The following is a 19,719-nucleotide window of genomic DNA, read 5'->3' on the forward strand; positions in this document are numbered from 1 at the left end:
GTGGCGACCATACTCCTGGGGGCGCCACAGTGAGGTGCAATTTTTCCTTATTCGTTGATACTGATTTTTTGGTACGTTTTGTCAACCATTTGTTGTAATGGTTGCTTTTGTAGTGTACATAGCTGTTGGCGTCAACTTTTTTGAAAAAATTCCTTGTTATTATTTTACCTTTACCATCATGTTTTATCGTTAAATCCAAAAAGTTGATCTCCATTTTATTAATCTCAGGTGTTAATTCAATTCCCCAATTATTGCACATGATTATCTCCAGGAACTCAGATACTGTGTTCCTATGATTATTATAAATTATAAAAATATTGTCTATAAAATGCTTATAAATGATATCATCCCTGAATATATTATTAAAAACATGCCAGGACTCGAACGTGGCCATGAATAAATTTGCATACGTAGGCGCCACCCTCGAGCCCATGGCCATGCCCCGTTTTTGATGGTAAACCTTCCCCTCAAACGTGAAATAATTATTATTCAAAATGAATGTTTAGTTTGCAAAAGAGAAGACTGAGAGGAGACTTAATAGCTGTCTACAAATATCTAAAGGGCTTTCACATTGTAGAAGGATCAACTTTATTCTCATTTGCACAAGGAAAGACTAGAAGCAATGGGATGAAACTGAAGGGGAGGAGACACAGATTAGATATTAGAAAAAACTTTTTGACAGTTAGAGTGATCAATGAGTGGAACAGGCTGCCACGAGAAGTGGTGAGTTCTCCTTCAATGGAAGTCTTCAAACAGAGGCTGGACAGACATCTGACTAGGATGATTTAGCGAATCCTGCTTTGAGCAGGGGGTTGGACCAGATGGCCCAGGAGGTCCCTTCCAACTCTACGATTCTATGATTCTATAAGGACATGCCTCTCATAATGAAATCCTTTTGAGTTTCCGGGATCCTATCATCACCAGCAACAAACAGTTCAAAACATTCCAGACCTATCACATGGTCAATATTCGTATACAGCCCTGTTACGTCCATAGATATAAATAAATAGGACTCCTCCCACCTGATGTTCTCAATGGTTTGAATTAAATGTGTTGAATCTCTTAAACTTTTCAACTGGCTGACTTTGGGATTCATTATTCCATCTATATATGCTGCTAAATTTGAAGTCAGTGCACCAATCCCGGAGATGATCCGGCGTCCTGGGGGGTTTGAAATATTTTTGTGCAGCTTGGGAAGATGGTATAAGAATGCCATTGCTGGATCTTTCACGCGCAAAAAATTCTTCTCTTGTTTATTTAAAATCCCCAGTGACCCAGCATCTTTGATTAACTCATTGTATGTGCGGATGGACTTATTATATACGTCTGGGTCGCCCTCCCAGGACGGTGGGGTATTGGTACCGGGCCGGTGTCAGGGGAGTGTGTCACAGCAGCGGTGACCCGGTCCGTGGCCCTGGGCGCCCAAGTAATGGGAGAATGTAGCTAATGGAATGGAATAGTTCTGACGCCACCTGTGGTGTTCGGCAAGGGAGGTGTTAAGCCGACGCTGCAAACAGATCCTCCGGGACAGATGGTGTGGTGCAGCAATGATGGTATAGCCCTCCACAGGCAGGGCTGTTGTCCCAGGGCAGTGTAGATGTGGGGACACTTAGGTGGTGTAGTGTCCGGCGCAGGGGATGTAGCAGTGTCAGGCAGACGGACGCAGGAAGGAATGGAGGACACCAGGGCATGTAGTTCCAAAGCTTTACTCACAGTCGGTAGTGCCTGCTTCTGTGCCGTGTCCTCTAGGTCAGGGACCCAGTCAACCTCCAGGCAAGATGGAACTCCGCCAACTTATGTGCCTTCCCTGAACGTCTCCTCTATAGCGCCTTTAAGTGTGATGATCTCCAGTACCGTGGTACGCTGAAGTTCCTCCTGACAGATGTTCCCAAGAACACTACTTGTACGGCAGACAGCTGTAGCCTGCTTCGGGGACTCCCTTCTCCTGAGTCCCGGCTCTCTATCCAATTGCAGTTGTGCCCCAAGTCTTAGATGGGAGTAGTGCATTTACAGCCAACTACTCCACCGGTGTCTCCTGCAGAACCATAAGTGTCCATACAACCTCGGGGACCGGGCCCCGGCCTTGCGCTGAGAACCTATAGGCAGGGTTCCTCTTCTAACCCACGTCCTCTCTGTTCTCTCTACTCCTTCATTCCATACTTGTCTTTCTTTCTTATGGAAGCTTAGGTTTCAGTTCTACATCTTTCTCCTTCTTTTCCTTTCCTGTGCCAGCTGGCTCAGATCACTGAGGCAGCTGCAGCACTCCTTCCTCCATCCCTTCTTTCAGGGATCCTCACTTCTGTCTGAGTGACTTCCTACCCGACTGACCTTCTGTCAGACTGAACCTGTCATCCTACCCTTTCCCACTCTTTTATGTATCTTAACTCCACCCACCTACCAGCACGTCCAGTGTTCCAAGCAGGGAACCACCAAAGGTGCTCTGCTACCCTCTGAGCACTGAGCCACAATATGGTTGTGCAGAACTACCTTGTTGTGTGTGGGGTGTGAGTGTTGGAGTGTGGAAAGGAGTTCCCACCTTACCTGGATGGTGGGGCACTACACCTTAGGAGAAGGTGCAGTACCTCTGTGGCGACTAAGCCTCAGGGGCGCCACACGTCCATATTGGATAACCCATATGTACTGGTATCTTAAAGTATGCGGTACGCCTCTTTTAGATAGGTGTTTCTATCTTGAATGGATATCCCCCCTCCCTTATCCGCCGCTCTTATAATGTTATACCTATTATTTTTCAGGGTGGAAAAGGCCTTCCATTCCAACTCAGTGAGGTTACCACAGGATTTTTTAGTTTTTTTGTGCTGTTTTTCTACTAACTTTAGTCCCTTGAAGTCCTCTAGGACCAAGTCAGTAAAGGTTTTGATGTGATGACCCTGACTCTGGGTGGGATAGAATCTAGATTTCCCTTTTAGATCCACATGTATCATAGGATCCGACTCTTTTCTAGTGAGATACTCATTATTTTTATTTAGCTCAAAATGTCTTTTGAGTGTCAACTTCCGTATGAATTGTTGGAAATCAGTAAAAAGATCGATATCTCTACTATTATATCCTGAACAAAATGAAAGTCCTCGACTCAAGACAGATTTTTCAGCCTCTGATAGCTTATACTTTGAGGTGCTAAAAACATTTCCTTGTCTGATGTCACATTGTTTTCCCTTTGCATTATCTCCTCTATCAATTTATTGGTTTCATTTTTTTCTGATTTCCGTTTTTTGCCCCCTCTTCTTCCCCTCTTGCATTTTTTCTTTTTCCCTATTTTGGCAACATGTATTTCGTGATGATATTTGACTGACTCATGATCTTTGGTAAAAAAGGCACTGATAAAGAATGTGTTATGGAATTATCTATGATGATTTTATTGGACACTTTTTGGTCTGAGACCTGTTTCTTTATACTGACCTCAGTGTTGGGAAGTACCAAATTGGATGAGGGAGAAATAGAGGGCTCATCCTCATCATGTATGGCCAAGTCTAAAATAGGTTCAATGTTCTGTCACCTCGACCTGATCGCCCTCAGATCTCAGTGAGTCAATGGAATACCCCTGGCATTCAGTATTTAGGTCCATTAATCTGTCCTTTTTAATTTTGTCAATTTGCTGTTTGACACTTTCCAAATGTTTATCTAATGACTGAGACCCCCGGGGGTTACTATCATTGTCAATCTTTTTATTTATGTTCGCCATGAAACCCATGGTGATGGGAGCCAGGTCTGATGAAACTTCCTGATTACTTCCACCAATGGATGAGGGGTGAGATTTATCCACAAACGGAGTTAAAATGGGAATTTCATTAGGGACTTTCCCTTTAAGGGTGGTCTGATCTGCCTTTTTAATATGAACTAGATGTGACACCCAGTGTCACCCTAGTGTTGGGAGGAACCATGAGAGATTGAAAAAGAATTTTCTCTTTTGGTGTGGGGATGCTGGAAAGAATTGCCAGGGAGGAGGTTTTTACCTTACTCACCAGACTGGGTTTCATGGGGTGCGGTAATCTTGGTGTCTTGGGTGGTCCTGGTATATTGATACCATCTTTATTTGCTTTCTTATAATGATCCCTGTCCGTTTGTAGTTTTCTGGATTTTCTCAAGATGATGTCCTGTTCTAATGAAGAACCCTGACGGCAATGTCAGAGTTAAATCTATTAAAATCCATATGTGTACTATATTGCAATAATTCTGTGGACAATACATTAATTTTCTCTACAATTTCGTCACTGATAGTAACCCCAGGATGCCCGATCATCTCTGGGATTGGTGCACTGACCTCAAATTTAGCAGCATATATAGATGGAATAATGAATCCCAAAGTCAGCCAGTTGAAAAGTTTTTTAAGAGATTCAACACATTTAATTCAAACCATTGAGAACATCAGGTGGGAGGAGTCCTATTTATTTATATCTATGGACGTAAGAGGACTGTATACAAATGTTGACCATCTGATAGGTCTGGAATGTTTTGAACTGTTTGTCGCTGGTGATGATAGGATCCCGGAAACTCAAAAGGATTTCATTATGAGAGGCATGTCCTTCATTTTGAATAATAATTATTTCACGTTTGAGGGGAAGGTTTACCATCAGAAATGGGGCATGGCCATGGGCTCGAGGGTGGCACCTACGTAAGCAAATTTATTCATGGCCTCCTTCGAGTCCAGGCATGTTTTTAATAATATATTCAGGGATGATATTATCATTTATAAGCGTTTTATAGACGATATTTTTATAACGATAAAACATGATGGTAAAGGTAAAATAATAAGGAATTTTTTCAAAAAAGTTGATACCAATGTCACAATGACCCGTCCTGTGTGACGTGACCAGCCAGCCGGTAACTGAAACAACAAGACGCGGCACGTGATACTGTCCTGTGTGACACGGCCCGCAGGCCGGTAATTAAAACAATAAGACACGGGGAAAGGGGAAACGGTTACAACGGTGGGCCCTGTGATAGGGAAAGGGGACGTGGAGACCTCCTGCACTCCCCTGAGTCAGTGTTCCTAACGCTCGAAATGTTCGCTGTGCCGGTTCCGCACCGGGCGCCGATCAGGAACCTGTCGCCCTAGCACACTTGCTAGGGAGCTGAGTGGCGCAGCCACTGGCCCCCCCGCTGTACTAATACACACCAAGGAAAAACACAAACAGGGAAACACCACTTAGCTTTACTCTGTTGCTCTTGCTCCTGGCAACAGAGTCCACCACCAGAATGCAGCTCTCCTCCTGAATAGCTGCCACCAAGCTCTGTCAGAGTTACAAGGAAATCCCCTCTGACTCCTTCCACACCAGGGCTAAGACAGTGCTGCAAGTAACGCTCTCCAGCTCCTTCCTCCACCAAGGATGGTTGAAGTGAACACTATCACTCACACTGATTGCAACACCTGTGGCTCTTTTATAAAAAGCCAGAGCAATCACACCTGCATTATAATCATGTGCACTTAACTAAAGAAACCAGAGTGCAATGAAGCTCACCACCACCGGGGGCAAACTTAGAACAAAATACACCACCGTGCTATAATCCTAATGGCCACTGGGGGCAAAAAACCAAACTTAAGCACTTCTTAAGAAAAAAAAAAGGTTACCTGTGCTTTTTATCAGTCCTGATCCAGCATGGATCATGACAGTACCCTCCCCTTAATGAGGGGCCTCTGGACCCTCAAGACTGCTCCTCATCAAGGAACCACCTACAGCGGGGACGCCCAGACCCAGAGTTCACCCCAGCAACTACCTGCATGTCAGGTTGATGACAAACGAGCCCGCTGGTATTGGTAATGTATGTTCTGGAGGCACTACACATCTCCGAAGCGCTGACCTGGGGAACGAGTTGTGTATGTGTATGTTTGGTATGAGCTGGTAACACTCCACAACACACTTCTACTGGATGTTTTTTGGTGGCCACCCATACATGCTCGTTCACACACAGGTCCAGACCTGAATGTTTATTGCCACTCATTCGTCTGTCACCATTCGATGAACTCTTTCTGGGATCGACAACAGAGGCGTCCCCCTGTGTCACCACACTCACACCCCCGCCCTTCACCAAGGGGTACACCACCCTCCAACCCCTTCTACCACGAGGTCTGCGCCTCCCAGGGTTGGCCAATGGTGAGGGTTGAGACTTACCCCTACTCTCCTGCAGCACATCTGCTGCTCTCACCGGAGAGGAAGGGGTCCGTTGAAGAGAGACGGCAGAGACAGTAGTTCCTAGGCAGCAGTCCTCACACGACTGCCCCCAGGTGACCACTTCCCTCGCTCACCAATCTATTACCGGTTTGTGTCTTTTCAGCCAAGGGAAGCCTAAAACAATAGGTACTGGCATTCCCTCCAAGACGCAGCATGACAAGGACTCCTCATGATGTCCTATACGTAGATGGATATTCTCTACGACTTGGCTCAAGCTCCCCTGGCTCAGTGGAACAGAGTTTATGGCCTGGACGCCTATAGGCTGGGCTAGCGTCCTACACCTCAGGCCATGAGTCTGGACAAAGCGAACATCCACCAGACTGACTTCTGCTCCGCTGTCCACAAGCACCGGTATCACCTCCAGTACCCCGCCAGCCAAGACCTCTGCTGACATGGTACCTTGGGAGGGCAAAATGGAGGAAATGTATACTCCCTGGTCACCTCCCTCCAAGCGACCAGGGGAATGCGGCTTCTCAGATGGCACAGATAATTTGGCGCGCAATGGGCAAGCCTTCAGAACATGACCAGTCTGCCCACAGTATAAGCATGCCGACACCACTCCCCGAACCGTAGGCAGCTCTGAACATAAACTAGCTCCTCCTACTTGCATTGGTTCATCTGGAGACTTGGCATGAACTGGGCAGGCTCTCATAAAATGGTCAGGCTTCCCACAGGAAAAGCATACCCCCCATCATGACGAGCAGCAGACACCCCTTTTTTGTATCAACAACACTGGGTTGTCTGGGTTCCTCCATCTGCACTGGTGGGTCCTCCTCCCTAGCGAGGACATCAGGGGGCACTTTTTGTATATGTCTTTCCCTAAGGCGTCTATCCACCCGGATAGCAAGGGACATGGCGGCCTCCAGCGACCTGGGGGCGGTGTACTGCACCAGAGTATCCTGCAACTTTGGAGACAAACCCTGCACAAATTGACTCCTAAGTGCAGGGTCATTCCACTGAGTGTTAGCGGCCCACCTCCTAAACTCTGAGCAGTACACCTCAGCAACCCGGGCTCCCTGTTTACACCGACGGAGTCGGGATTCCGCCAGGGTGAAGCCATCAGGATCCCCATACACAAGCCCCAAAGCTGCAAAAAACTCATCCACCGACACCAATGATGGAGAATTGTCCAGTAGGGAGAAGGCCCAGGATTGGGGATCCCCTTTAAGAAGGGACATAATGATTCCCACCCGTTGCTCTTCACTCCCTGATGAACGAGGGCGCAGCCTGAAATATAATTTGCAGGCTTGTTGAAACACCAAGAATTGATCTCTCCCTCCAGAAAATCTGTCAGGGAGGGATATCTTGGCTTCTGGCTGAGCCTGTTCCTGAACCAAGCCCCCAGAGCCCACTAACAGACGCAGCTGTCGCACCAGCCCTCCGCGCAGCCCCCTAATCTCACTAGTAAGGATCTGCAGCATTTTGGCAAAGGGCTGAACTGGGACCATGGCTCAGCAGAAAAAAAAAGTTATTGGTTGGTGATAAAGTCACGATGACCCGTCCTGTGTGACGCGACCAGCCGGCCGGCAACTGAAACAACAAGACGCGACACATGATACTGTCCTGTATGACACGGCCCGCAGGCCGGTAACTAAAACAATAAGACACGGGGAAAGGGGAAACAGTTACAATGGTGGGCCCTGCGATAGGGAAAGGGGACGTGGAGACCTCCTGCACTCCCCTGAGTCAGTGTCCCTAACGCTCCTAACGTTCCCTATGCTGGTTCCGCACCGGGCGCCGATCAGGAACCTGTCGCCCTAGCACACCCTACACTTATCCCTTGCTAGGGAGCTGAGTGGCACAGGCACTGGCCCCACCGCTGTACTAATACACACCAAGAGAGGAGGGGGAAGATAAAACCTTCCAAACGACAATAAAGGTCAAAATATAAAATTGCTTTATTGGACACAGGGCAAGGAACAATACAGATTTAAAATAATAGCTGATAGCTTGTCACAAAGAGGTCAAAAGCACCGTGGTCTACACATGCTGCTTGAAAGCAACCCATATAGGGAGGACAGAAAAGTATAACCATCATTCCATATAAAATAAAGAAGCATACCCTACTCAGTTTAACAATGATAGCACATAAATACACTAAAAGTGACCATGTAATAAGTAATGAGTACGTCCTACATTACCTAATATGTGCAAGTGCACGCAGACAATAGAAGAGACCCGGTGCCCGCCCCGACGCGCGTTTCGGGAACCTTCGTCAGGGTGCGCTATGACACAGAAGTAAAATGTACTATAAATAGTACAAGGGCCGGAAGAACCATCCAATTGCATTGGCCGGATGTGCGTTATCACTGCCCAGGCAACCATAGATCCACCCCCTCGCACAGCAAATGCACGGCCGTGATGTCCGGATGATGCGGGGCCCGACGTGACCGGACGCCCAAAGCCGTCATGCGCCAGCCAGGAGGAGGGATCATCTAGCTACGCTGAACAGGAAAGACCGCGCATGCGCATAATATACATACAGGTGTAGACGCCATATTCACTAAGGGCACCAATGCCCTGTATGAGTGGAAGAACACAGATCGCTTGCAATACATGTCAGTGCAATAATACCACCCACACAGAGGCATGGTAGAGTGAATGGTGCCCTAAAGGAAAAGGCAAATACCATAAAGGCAATATAAAAAAGCAACACATAAACATTATAAGTATACTAAATATATAACCATATCAAATTAGTGTTGCAAACAAAAGGCGCTATGTAATGTAAATATGTATATACACGCATGGCACATAAATGTTAGATGCTGCTGACCGAAGCCCACATAAAGGGGCCAATAGATATTCAAAAAGGTTACATAATCAAAAATGCATGTAAGCAAGCAATATTAGTGATATCATCATAGCAAATTAAAGAGTAAATAACATCAATAATAATAATATGAAAACAGAAAAGTAAAGACATATTGCATAAAATAAAAAATGGCAGTCCTGTCCTGTCCTGAGCCCCCGGCACCGGCGATATTCACCTGTCCGCATTCCAAGCCGTGCACTGCTCTGTCTCCTGGCTTTCTGCGGTGACAGCAAAGGGCGCACAATGACTACGTCATCGCACCCTCTGCCGTCACAGCAGGAGGACCCGGAGACACAGCGGTGCAGGGCTTGGAACGGGGACAGGTGAATATTGCTCTGCCCCATCATACTCACCCCTCCTGGCTGCACGGTCTTCTCTGCAGCGGCAGCTCCTGCTTCTCCCTCTGCCATCTACTTCCTGCCTTCAGCGGTCACGTGATACCGCTCATTACATATGCGCATATTCAAGAGTTTATTGAGCGGTACCACGTGACCACTGAATGCAGTAAGCAGACAGCAGAGAGAGAAGCGGGGGGCTGCAGAGAAGTGCCAGGAGAGGTGAGTATGGTCTCTGACACCCCCGCTCCCCCTTCCCTGTCCACCCCCTTGGTATATGACTCGCGTATAAGCTGAGAGGGGGACTTTCAGCCCCAAAAATGGGCTGAAAATCTCAGCTTATACACAAGTATATACGGTACCACCTAGACTAGTGGTTACCTTTAGGAGGGCGACATCCCTAAAAAACATTTTAAGCCCCAGTAGAATTAGGGATGTTGGAGACAAAAAAGCCCCGAGTGCAGGAAAAAGTACCTTACAGAAGCACATAAGAGGCTCCTTTAAATGTAAAAACAAAAAATGCTTGTGTTGTTTATGGATCAGTGATAATGTAAACACCTTTTATTCAAATAGTGATAATGATAGAGTATATGACATTAATTTTAAGCTAACATGTCAATCCAGTTTTGTGATTTATCTAATTGATTGTTGCTGTGGGAAACAATATGTGGGAAACAAAAAATATCAAGCTTAAGGTACCGTCCGCCAAACTAGGTCCCAGGTTCATCGGCCCATACGAAATTATCGAGGTGGTTAACCCAGTAGCCTTCCGCTTTAAAACTTCCACAGTCATTCAAATTGCCTAACGTATTCCACAGGTCTCTCCTCAAACCTTATCGTTCTCCCATTCACCCTGTTCAGTCCCCTCCTCCTCCTGTTTCGGTCGGGGGAGCCCTGGAGTATGAAGTCCAGGGTATCCTTGACTCCCGCCTTGTGAGGGGCTCAGTACAGTATCTGGTACACTGGAAGGGCTACGGCCCAGAAGAAAGGTCCTGGGTTCCTGCGGGGAACGTCCATGGCAAGGCATTAATTAGGAGATTTCATCTTCTTCACCCTGACAAACCGGGTTTTGAGGGTCCGGAGGCCCCTCCTGGAGAGGGGGGTACTGTCACGTCGCCGTCAGACTCGGGGCCTGCTGTTCCGCCCTCAGCCACTAGGAGGCGACGGACTATCATGCCACCCTCGGGCTCAGGGCCTGCTGTCCAGGCCTCGGCTACCAGGAGGCGCCGGCCTGACATGTCGTCGTCGAATTCAGGGCCTGCTGTCCCGCCCTCAGCCACTAGGAGGCGCCGTGGCTCACGCCCGAGTGATGGCGGCAACAGTGAAAGGGCTTCTGCGCAGGCGTCTGGTGGACGCAGACTCCGCTCCTCTGTCAGTCATGAAGGGGTTGGTGCATCGTCATCAGGTCTGGTCCTGGGGGCGGTCCTGATGACATCATCAGCCCGGGAGCCTGTGAGGGATGACCTGATCCCTCAAATACCTTGGGACTGGGCTTGCAAGCCGCCGGATATATTCTTGGTTCCCCTGCGTGTTACTGTGTGAATTGCTATAGCTGACTGACTCTGACCTTGGCCTGGACTTCTGACTCTGCTTCTGCCTAACGATTCTGTACCTCTGCTGCCCTCCTGGTTTATGACTCTGACCTTGGCCTGGACTTCTGACTCTGCTTCTGCCTAACGATTCTGTACCTCTGCTGCCCTCCTGGTTTATAACTCTGACCTTGGCCTGAATCTGACTCTGCTACTGTCTACTGTTTTTGTACCTTGCTGCCTGACTGGTTTAGACCCGGATACCACTGCGTTTTTGTCTTGTTTTTGGAACACCTTTCTGGCGACTGTCCTGCTCTGGCCACTGCTCCTATTCAGACAGCGCCTCCTGGGCTCTGCTATAAATCCAGATCCCTGTATAGGGGTAAAGGGTATCAGTGTTTCTCGGGGTGTTGGCTGGCCGCAGCCCAGACCGCAGACGGACGCCACAGCTGGTAGTTTTAATACCCCTGCTGATGCGGCCATGGCTGGTGTTGCAAATGTCCTTTTTGGGATTATCGGCATTTCTTAGGCCGAGTCTCACAAACGCATCTGTTACACCAATCTTCAAACGGGCCTGAAACCGATTCTGGTAATTGATGGTGGCTAAACGACTATTTATTGTAGGCTGTATCCTGGACCTCATACCTCGCATAGCCACTGCTGTTATTAATCATGTACTTTCCCATTCCTGTCATCACCATGCCCCTTTTCCAGATCACTTCATCCAACGATTCGTCTGCCATATTGTTACTAATAACATGCACCTTCCCAGCAGCAACTGTGTAGGAAGACACGTTACAGTTTTGCAAGGTGTTTATGATGCCCTAAAAAAAAATGTACACACTATGTTGATATCTACCTCCAGGGGGAAATGTTTGCCAGGCCATACACTTAGTGTAAGGGCATTCCAAGTCTAGGAGACCCGCTCCTTTAAATTGGGCAGTTTTAAATCAAGCCTTCCTCCATGTCTCATCATCCGCCGCCACTAGATCACCAGCGCTAACATGTTAGGTGCTGCTACAGCCAGGGTCGAATTCCAAACAAGGGTAGGTGGTTTTGCTGGCTGTAAAATACTTGTTGTGGAAAAGGTGGAGGTGTACCCCACAGGGGAAATGTTTGTCAGCCCAATACACTTAGTGTATGGGCATTACAAGTCTAGAAGACCCGCTCCTTTAAATTGGGCATAGTTTTGAATCAGGCCTTCCTCCACGTCTCATCATCCGCCACCACTAGATCACCAGCTTTAATGTGTTCTGTGCTGCTACAGCCATTGTCAAAATAGTAACAAGGGTGGGTGTTTTTGCTGGGCGTTAAATACTTGTTATGGAAAAGCTTGAGGTGTATCCCACAGGTGAAAATGTTTGTCAGCCCAATACACTTACTGTATGGGCATTACAAGTCTAAGTTATGCTGTGCGTAAAAAACTTGTTCTGAAAAAGGTTGAGGTGTACCCCACAGGGGAAATGTTTGCCAGCCCTACACTAAGTGTATGGGCATTCCAAGTCTTGGAGACCCGTGTCATGAAACCAGTGCTGGGTGACCGGCACTTCTGGGGTTAATGTTTTGATCTCAGTGCAGACTCTTACCTGCACACCTGGGACCTATTATGGTGGCCTCTCATTGGTTCTCGGAAAGCTTCTTATAGCCTCAGGAAGCTCCCATCCCCCATCAGTTAAACTTTCACCCTTGGCATTGTGTGGTGACCACTGAGTGTGTTTGTGCTGTGTTCTGGTTGCTTGATTCTCTGTGTATGGCTCGGTCTGTTCTCTAGACATTGCTTTGGATTCTGCTTGGTACCTTCTATGTCTGTTTGGTTTTGACTTCTGCTTGGCCCTGACTATCCGTTCTGTCTCATCCCTGGTACGTTACTGATATCTGTGTATCTGTGTATGACCTCCGTTTTGCCTGACTCTGAGTATTTCTGTATAATGTCCTGCCACCTCTAAAAGCAGGATGCTAAGCCCCGCCCCCTTGCAGTCACATGACCGTAGGTCCTGTGACTGCTTGCTAAACTCAGTCTCCACAGGTCCTGTGTATCTGTACTTTCCGGCTGTACCTGACCCCGGGCCCCCCTACAGTGCAGGTGAGTCCCTGCTCAGCGGAGGCTGCACGCCGGCGCTGACAGGATCCTGACATTATAACTGACCGTTAAGTTTTTGGGTTTTTTTTTTTTTCTTTCTTTTTCTCTGCTGAGAAATATGGATCCCATACAGTCTCTGGCTGACCAGATGAAAAGTCTGAGTCAGATGTTTCAGGGTTTATCCCTGAAGCAGCAAGCTCTGGCTCGTTCTCAGCAGCAGGTTTCTGAGACAGTGCGAGGGGCTTTATCTGCTGGGTCTCTGGGGCTGGGGCGAGGGATGTTGTTCTGTTGTCCCCGGAACCACCTGTTAAACTGCCTGACTTTTTTTCTGGGAACAAAAAGGAGTTCAGGGTCTTCATGGAGGGTTGCAAACTTTTTTTAGTTTGAGACCACATTCCTCTGGGGACGAAAGTCAGAAGGTTGGGGTCATTATGTCTCTGTTAAGAGGGTCCCCACAAGCTTGGGCTTTCTCCCTTCCTTCCACTGCCCATGAGAGACTGTCTGTGAATGCGTTTTTTGAGGCCCTCGGGCACATTTATGATGAGCCTGACCGAGTGCGATTGGCAGAGGACATGGTGATGAGCATCTGTCAGGGGAAACACTCGGCTGAGTGGTTTTGTACTGAATTCCACCGCTGGGCCGCAGAGGTCTCTTGGGACGATGACGCACTCCGAGGACTCTTTCGCAGAGGCTTGTCCGAGCGGCTGCAGGATGCCTGGGCGTTACATCTCCCACCTAACTCTCTCGAGGACGCCATGACCCAGGCCGTCCGGATGGACCGCAGGCTGTGGGCCAGAGGGGTGATGCAGGTGGAGACTTCATTGTTCCCCAGTGGAAAAGAAACTGCCCCTGAGCTCACGAATGTAGGTGCCCTCTCCCTGAAGGATACGGAGAGGAAACGCCGGAAGGACAAGCAGTTATGCTTTTACTGCGGTAAAAGGGGACATTGGAAAAGGAAGTGTCCTGATTGCCCGTCTTCGACCCATTCGGTGGGAAACGACTAGGTCTGGGTAGACAACGGGGAGACTACTCAGACCCTCAGGTACCCTTTTCCTCATTTTCTAAAGTGTTGCTTCATGTGGAACTGTTTAATCATAGAATCATAGAATCGTAGAGTTGGAAGGGACCTCCTGGGCCATCTGGTCCAACCCCCTGCTCAAAGCAGGATTCGCTAAATCATCCCAGTCAGATGTCTGTCCAGCCTCTGTTTGAAGGCTTCCATTGAAGGAGAACTCACCACTTCTCGTGGCTGCTTGTTCCACTCATTGATCACTCTGTCAAAAAGTTTTTTCTAATATCTAATCTGTGTCTCCTCCCATTCAGTTTCATCCCATTGCTTCTAGTCTTTCTTGTGCAAATGACAATAAAGTTGATCCTTCTACAATGTGACAGCCCTTTAGATATTTGTAGACAGCTATTAAGTCTCCTCTCAGTCTTCTCTTTTGCAAACTAAACAATCCCAGATCTTGCAACCTTTCCTCATAAGACAGGGTTTGCAGACCGTTCACCATTCTGGTTGCTTTTTTCTGAACTTGCTCCAGTTTGTTGATGTCTTTTTTAAAATGTGGTGCCCAAAACTGAACACAATATTCCAGATGAGGTCTGACCAAAGAGGAGTAGAGGGAAATAATGACTTCACGTGATCTAGACTGTATGCTTCTGTTAATACATCCTAGAATTGCATTTGTCTTTTTTGCTGCTGCATCACACTGTTGACTCATATTCAGTCTGTGATCTATTAGTATACCCAAGTCTTTTTCACATGTGCTGTTGCTTAGGCCTATTCCTCCCATTCTGTATATGCTTTTTCATTTTTATTGCCCAGATGTAGTACTTTGCATTTTTCCCTGTTAAAAACCATTCTATTAGTTGCTGCCCACTTCTCCAGTTTATTTATGGACGGTTTGTGGACGGTAGTTCTATCCCTCTACAGGCTTCGTAGACTGCGGATCATCGATTAATCTCATTGACTCCCAATTGGTCACACACTGCAAGATAGTGACAGTTAGGCTCAAGGTTCCGATCAAGGTGGTGGCCATTGACTCCTCTCCCCTCACTAAGGAGGGAATTCTCCTTATGCCTGACTTGTTTTCGCTCAGAGTGGGTGCTACTCATGTGGAAAACCTTAGTTGTTTTGTTCTGGACAATCTACCTGCAGGGTAGGTGTTGGGCATGCCCTGGTTACAACGCCATAACCCAGTTATTAACTGGAAAACGGGGGAGATTGTTTAATGGGGGTTTAATGATTTTAAGTTATGTGATAAATCCGCACTGCTGGTTGAACCTGTTAAATCTGTGTCTGTATTATCTGTCAAGCTGGAAGGTATTCTGGAATGCCTGAAGGACTTCGAAGATGTATTCTCTGAAAGCGAGGCCGAGATATTACCGCCACATAGACCCTTTGACTGTGCTATCGAGCTGGTCCCGGGGGCTAAATTACCTAAAGCCCGTCTGTTTAATTTATCCGGCCCTGAGCGCTTGGCTATGAAGGAGTACATTGCTGAAAGTCTGTGCAAGGGACACATACGTCCTTCAGTCTCACCTGTGGCAGCAGGTTTCTTTTTTGTAAAGAAAAAAGATGGCGGGTTACGTCCCTGTCTCGATTTTCGGGAGGTTAATCAGATTACTGTACGGAATACGTACCCACCTTCCGTTGATTCCCGACTTGTGTAACCAACTATCAGGGGGAAAATGGTATTCTAAACTGGATCTTCTGGGGGCATATAATTTGATAAGGGTCCGAGAGGGGGATGAATGGAAAACTGCGTTCCTCACATCCGAGGGACTGTTTGAAAATTTAGTCATGCCATTTCATAGAATCATAGAATCATAGAATTGTAGAGTTGGAAGGGACCTCCTGGGCCATCTGGTCCAACCCCCTGCTCAAAGCAGGATTCCCTAAATCATCCCAGTCAGATGTCTGTCCAGCCTCTGTTTGAAGACTTCCATTGAAGGAGAATTCACCACTTCTCGTGGCAGCCTGTTCCACTCATTGATCACTCTAACTGTCAAAAAGTTTTTTCTAATATCTAATCTGTGTCTCCTCCCATTCAGTTTCATCCCATTGCTTCTAGTCTTTCCTTGTGCAAATGAAAATAAAGTTGATCCTTCTACAATGTGTTTGGTCTTACCAATGCCCCCGCCATATTTCAGAATTTCATCAACGTGGTATTCTCAGATCTCATTGGTCGTTTTGCCGTTATCTACTTAGATTATATTTTGATATACTCCTCCGACAGGCATTCTCATCTGGTACATGTATGAACTGTTCTCCAAAGACTGAGAGAAAATCATCTGTATGCCAAATTGGAGAAATGTGTATTTTGTGTGCAAGAATTGTCTTTTTTGGGATTAATTGTATCCTGTGAGGGTTTTCGCATGGACCCCAAGAAGGTGCAGGCCATTGCGGATTGGGTGCAACCCCGAGATCTTAAGGGTCTTCAGCGCTTCTTGGGGTTAGCCAATTATTACCGCAAATTTATCTGGGGGTTTTCGCAGGTGTTCAAACCTCTCAAGGATCTAACATGCAAAGGTGCGGACGTGAGAAATTGGTCCTCGCTCGCAAAAGAGGCCTTTGCGACGCTGAAAAAATGTTTTATGTCTGCTCCTGTGTTGGTACAGCCAGATCCGTCCAAACCATTTCTGGTGGAGGTGGATGCCTCCGAGGTGGGGGTGGGGGCAGTGTTGTCCCAAGGGCCTGCCACTCTAACCAACCTCAGGCCATGTCCTTTCTTTTCCTGGAAGTTCTCTGCTGCAGAAAGAAATTATGATGTAGGCAATAGAGAGCTTCTTGTGGTCAAGTTGGCATTTGAGGAGTGGAGGCACTTTTTGGAGGGGGCCAGTCACCCGGTTACTATGATCACTGATCACAAAAATTTGTCATACATTGAGTCTGCTAAAAGATTAACGCCCAGACAGGCCCGTTGGTCACTTTTTTCTCGTTTCCAGTTTACTATTACATTCCGTCCAGGGTAAAAGAATGTGAAGGCTAACACCTTATATCTCGTAGTTTTCACCCTGTGTCTGCCCCTGAGCCACCGTCCTCCATTCTGCACCCTGGGGTGGTGTTAGTGTTAGCAGGGATCTCGTCTGAATTGGAACGGGAAATTGAGGGGGCCCAGTCGTTGGCTTCTGCGGCCAAGCCAGGGGGCAAGTTGTTTGTCCCAGAGCAACTTCGCCTTAAACTCTTGCAAGAGTTCCACGAATCCAAACTGTGTGCTCACCCTGGTATATCAGCCACGCGACTGGTGGAGGCTAGGATCTTCTGGTGGCCTACCCTTGGTTCTGATATAAAGAAATTCATTTCTGGTTGTGGGGTCTGCGCTCGTTCTAAAAGCTCCCATAGCCGGCCGGCGGGGGAGCTGATGCCCTTGGAAGTTCCCGAGAGACCATGGACCCACCTGTCCATGGATTTTATTACCAATCTTCCCTCTTCCAGGGGTAATATGGTGGTATGGGTAGTGGTGGACAGATTTTCAAAGCAGGCTCATTTTGTTCCTCTGTCCGCATTACCTTCAGCTGAGACCTTATCCAGATTGTTTGTGCAGCATGTGGTCCGCTTGCATGGGGTATCCCTGAATGTGGTGTCTGATCGTGGTGTGCAGTTTGTGGCTAAGTTTTGGCGTGCTTTCTGCAAAAAATTAGGGATATCTCTGTCCTTTTCGTCTGCATACCATCCTGAGAGTAATGGTGAGACGGAATGCACTAATCAGTCTCTGGAACAGATCCTCAGATGTCTGACTTCTGCTAGACAGAATGACTGGTGTGATATACTGCCGTTGGCTGAATTTGCCTTCAATAGTCGGGTGAGTCAATCCACTGGTATGTCCCCTTTCTTGATCAACTATGGGTTCAGTCCTCATTTTGGTGAGTTTTCTCATCTGGATTCGGGGTGTCCCGGGGCTGAGGACTCTGTTCAGTGGTTAAAAGATACATGGGCAGAAGTCCAGCGGCGTATATCTAGGTTTCAAGGCAGGTATAAGTTTTTCGCGGACAGGAAACGAACACCTGGTCCCATGTTTCAGGTTGGAGAGAAAGTTTGGCTCTCCACGTGAAACATTAAGTTAAAGATTCCGTCAGCCAAGTTGGGCCCCAAATTCACTGGCCTGTACAAGATTGTGGAAAAAATCAATCCAGAGGCGTACAGGCTGTGCCTTCCATCCTCTTTCAAGATCCCTAACGTCTTCCATAGATCTCTACTGAAACCTTTTGAAGCAGTCCGGGGAGAATCCAAGTCTGCGGCTCCTTCGGTTTCGGTTGAGGGACATGTGGAATATGAGATTGGTCACATCGTAGATTCTAGGTTGGTACGGCGGGCAGTACAGTACCTAGTTCATTGGAAGGGGTATGGGCCGGAGGACAGGTCATGGGTGCCGGCCCGGTTTATGCATGCGGATCGCCTGGTTCGGGCTTTCCATGCTAGGTACCTGGGCAAGCCTGGGGGTCCAGAGGCTCCCCGTTGACAGGGGGGGTACTGTCATGATACCAGTGCTGAGTGACAGGGACTTCTGGGGTTAATGTTTTGATCTCAGTGCAGACTCTTACCTGCACACCTGGGACCTATTATGGTGGCCTCTCATTGGTTCTGGGAAAGCTTCTTATAGCCTCAGGAAGCTCCCATCCCCCGTCAGTTAAACTTTCGCCCTTGGCATTGTGTGGTGACCCCTGAGTGTGTTTGTGCTGTGTTCTGGTTGCTTGATTCTCTGTGTATGACTCGGTCTGTTCTCTGGATATTGCTTTGGATTCTGCTTGGTACCTTCTATGTCTGTTTGGTTTTGACTTCTGCTTGGCCCTGACTATCCGTTCTGTCTCATCCCTGGTACTTTACTGATATCTCTGTGTATGACCTCCGTTTTGCCTGACTCTGAGTATTTCTGTATAGTGTCCTGCCATCTCTAAAAGCAGGACGCTAAGCACCGCCCCCTTGCAGTCACATGGCTGTAGGTCCTATGACTGCTTGCTAAACTCAGCCTCCACAGGTCCTGTGTATCTGTACTTTCCGGCTGTACCTGACCCCGGGCCCCCCTACAGTGCGGGTGAGTCCCTGCTCAGTGGAGGCAGCATGCCGGCGCTGACAGGATCCTGACAACCCGCTCCTTTAAATTGAGCATAGTTTTTAATCAGGCCTTCCTCCACATCTCATCTTCCACCGCCACTAGATCACCAGCTTTAATGTGTTCCATGCTTCTACAGCCATTGTCAAAATCCTAGCAAAGGTGGATGTTTTTGTTGGGCATTAAATACTTGTTGTGGAAAAGGTTGAGGTGTACCCCACAGGTTTGTCTGGTGTCTCACACCTCAGACCATGGACAAACTGAGCATCCAGCAGACTGACTTCTGCTCCACTGTTAACAAGCACCGGCATGCCCTCAGGTACCTCGCCAACCATCACCTCTGCTGACATAGTACATTCTGAGGGCGAGGAGGAAATATACACTCCCAGGTCTTCTTCCTCCACACGACCAGGGGGGCACGGCTTCTCTGACAGTACAGAAGTTTCTGCGTCAGTGCCAAGGACTAAATGATTAGTCTGCTTCCTACAGGGACATACTGTCATGATTTGTAGTCTTGCCCTGTCCTGTATTTTGTATAATATGTCATTTAACTTTTCTCTGGTTCATTTGCTGTAAATTAACCATGTCTCCTTCCCCCAATACTTTGCAATGTCTTGTGATGTACCTGGACCATAATCTAATTTAGGCTTGTGTCAACAGCTAGTGGAACTTTGGCTATTGATTTCCTAAGCAGAAGATAACCTACAATACACACCCTG

Source organism: Dendrobates tinctorius, unplaced genomic scaffold, assembly GCF_039654945.1.
Source record: "Dendrobates tinctorius isolate UK_male_01 unplaced genomic scaffold, ASM3965494v1 ptg000128l, whole genome shotgun sequence".
In the NCBI taxonomy this organism is placed as follows: Eukaryota; Metazoa; Chordata; class Amphibia; order Anura; family Dendrobatidae; genus Dendrobates; species Dendrobates tinctorius.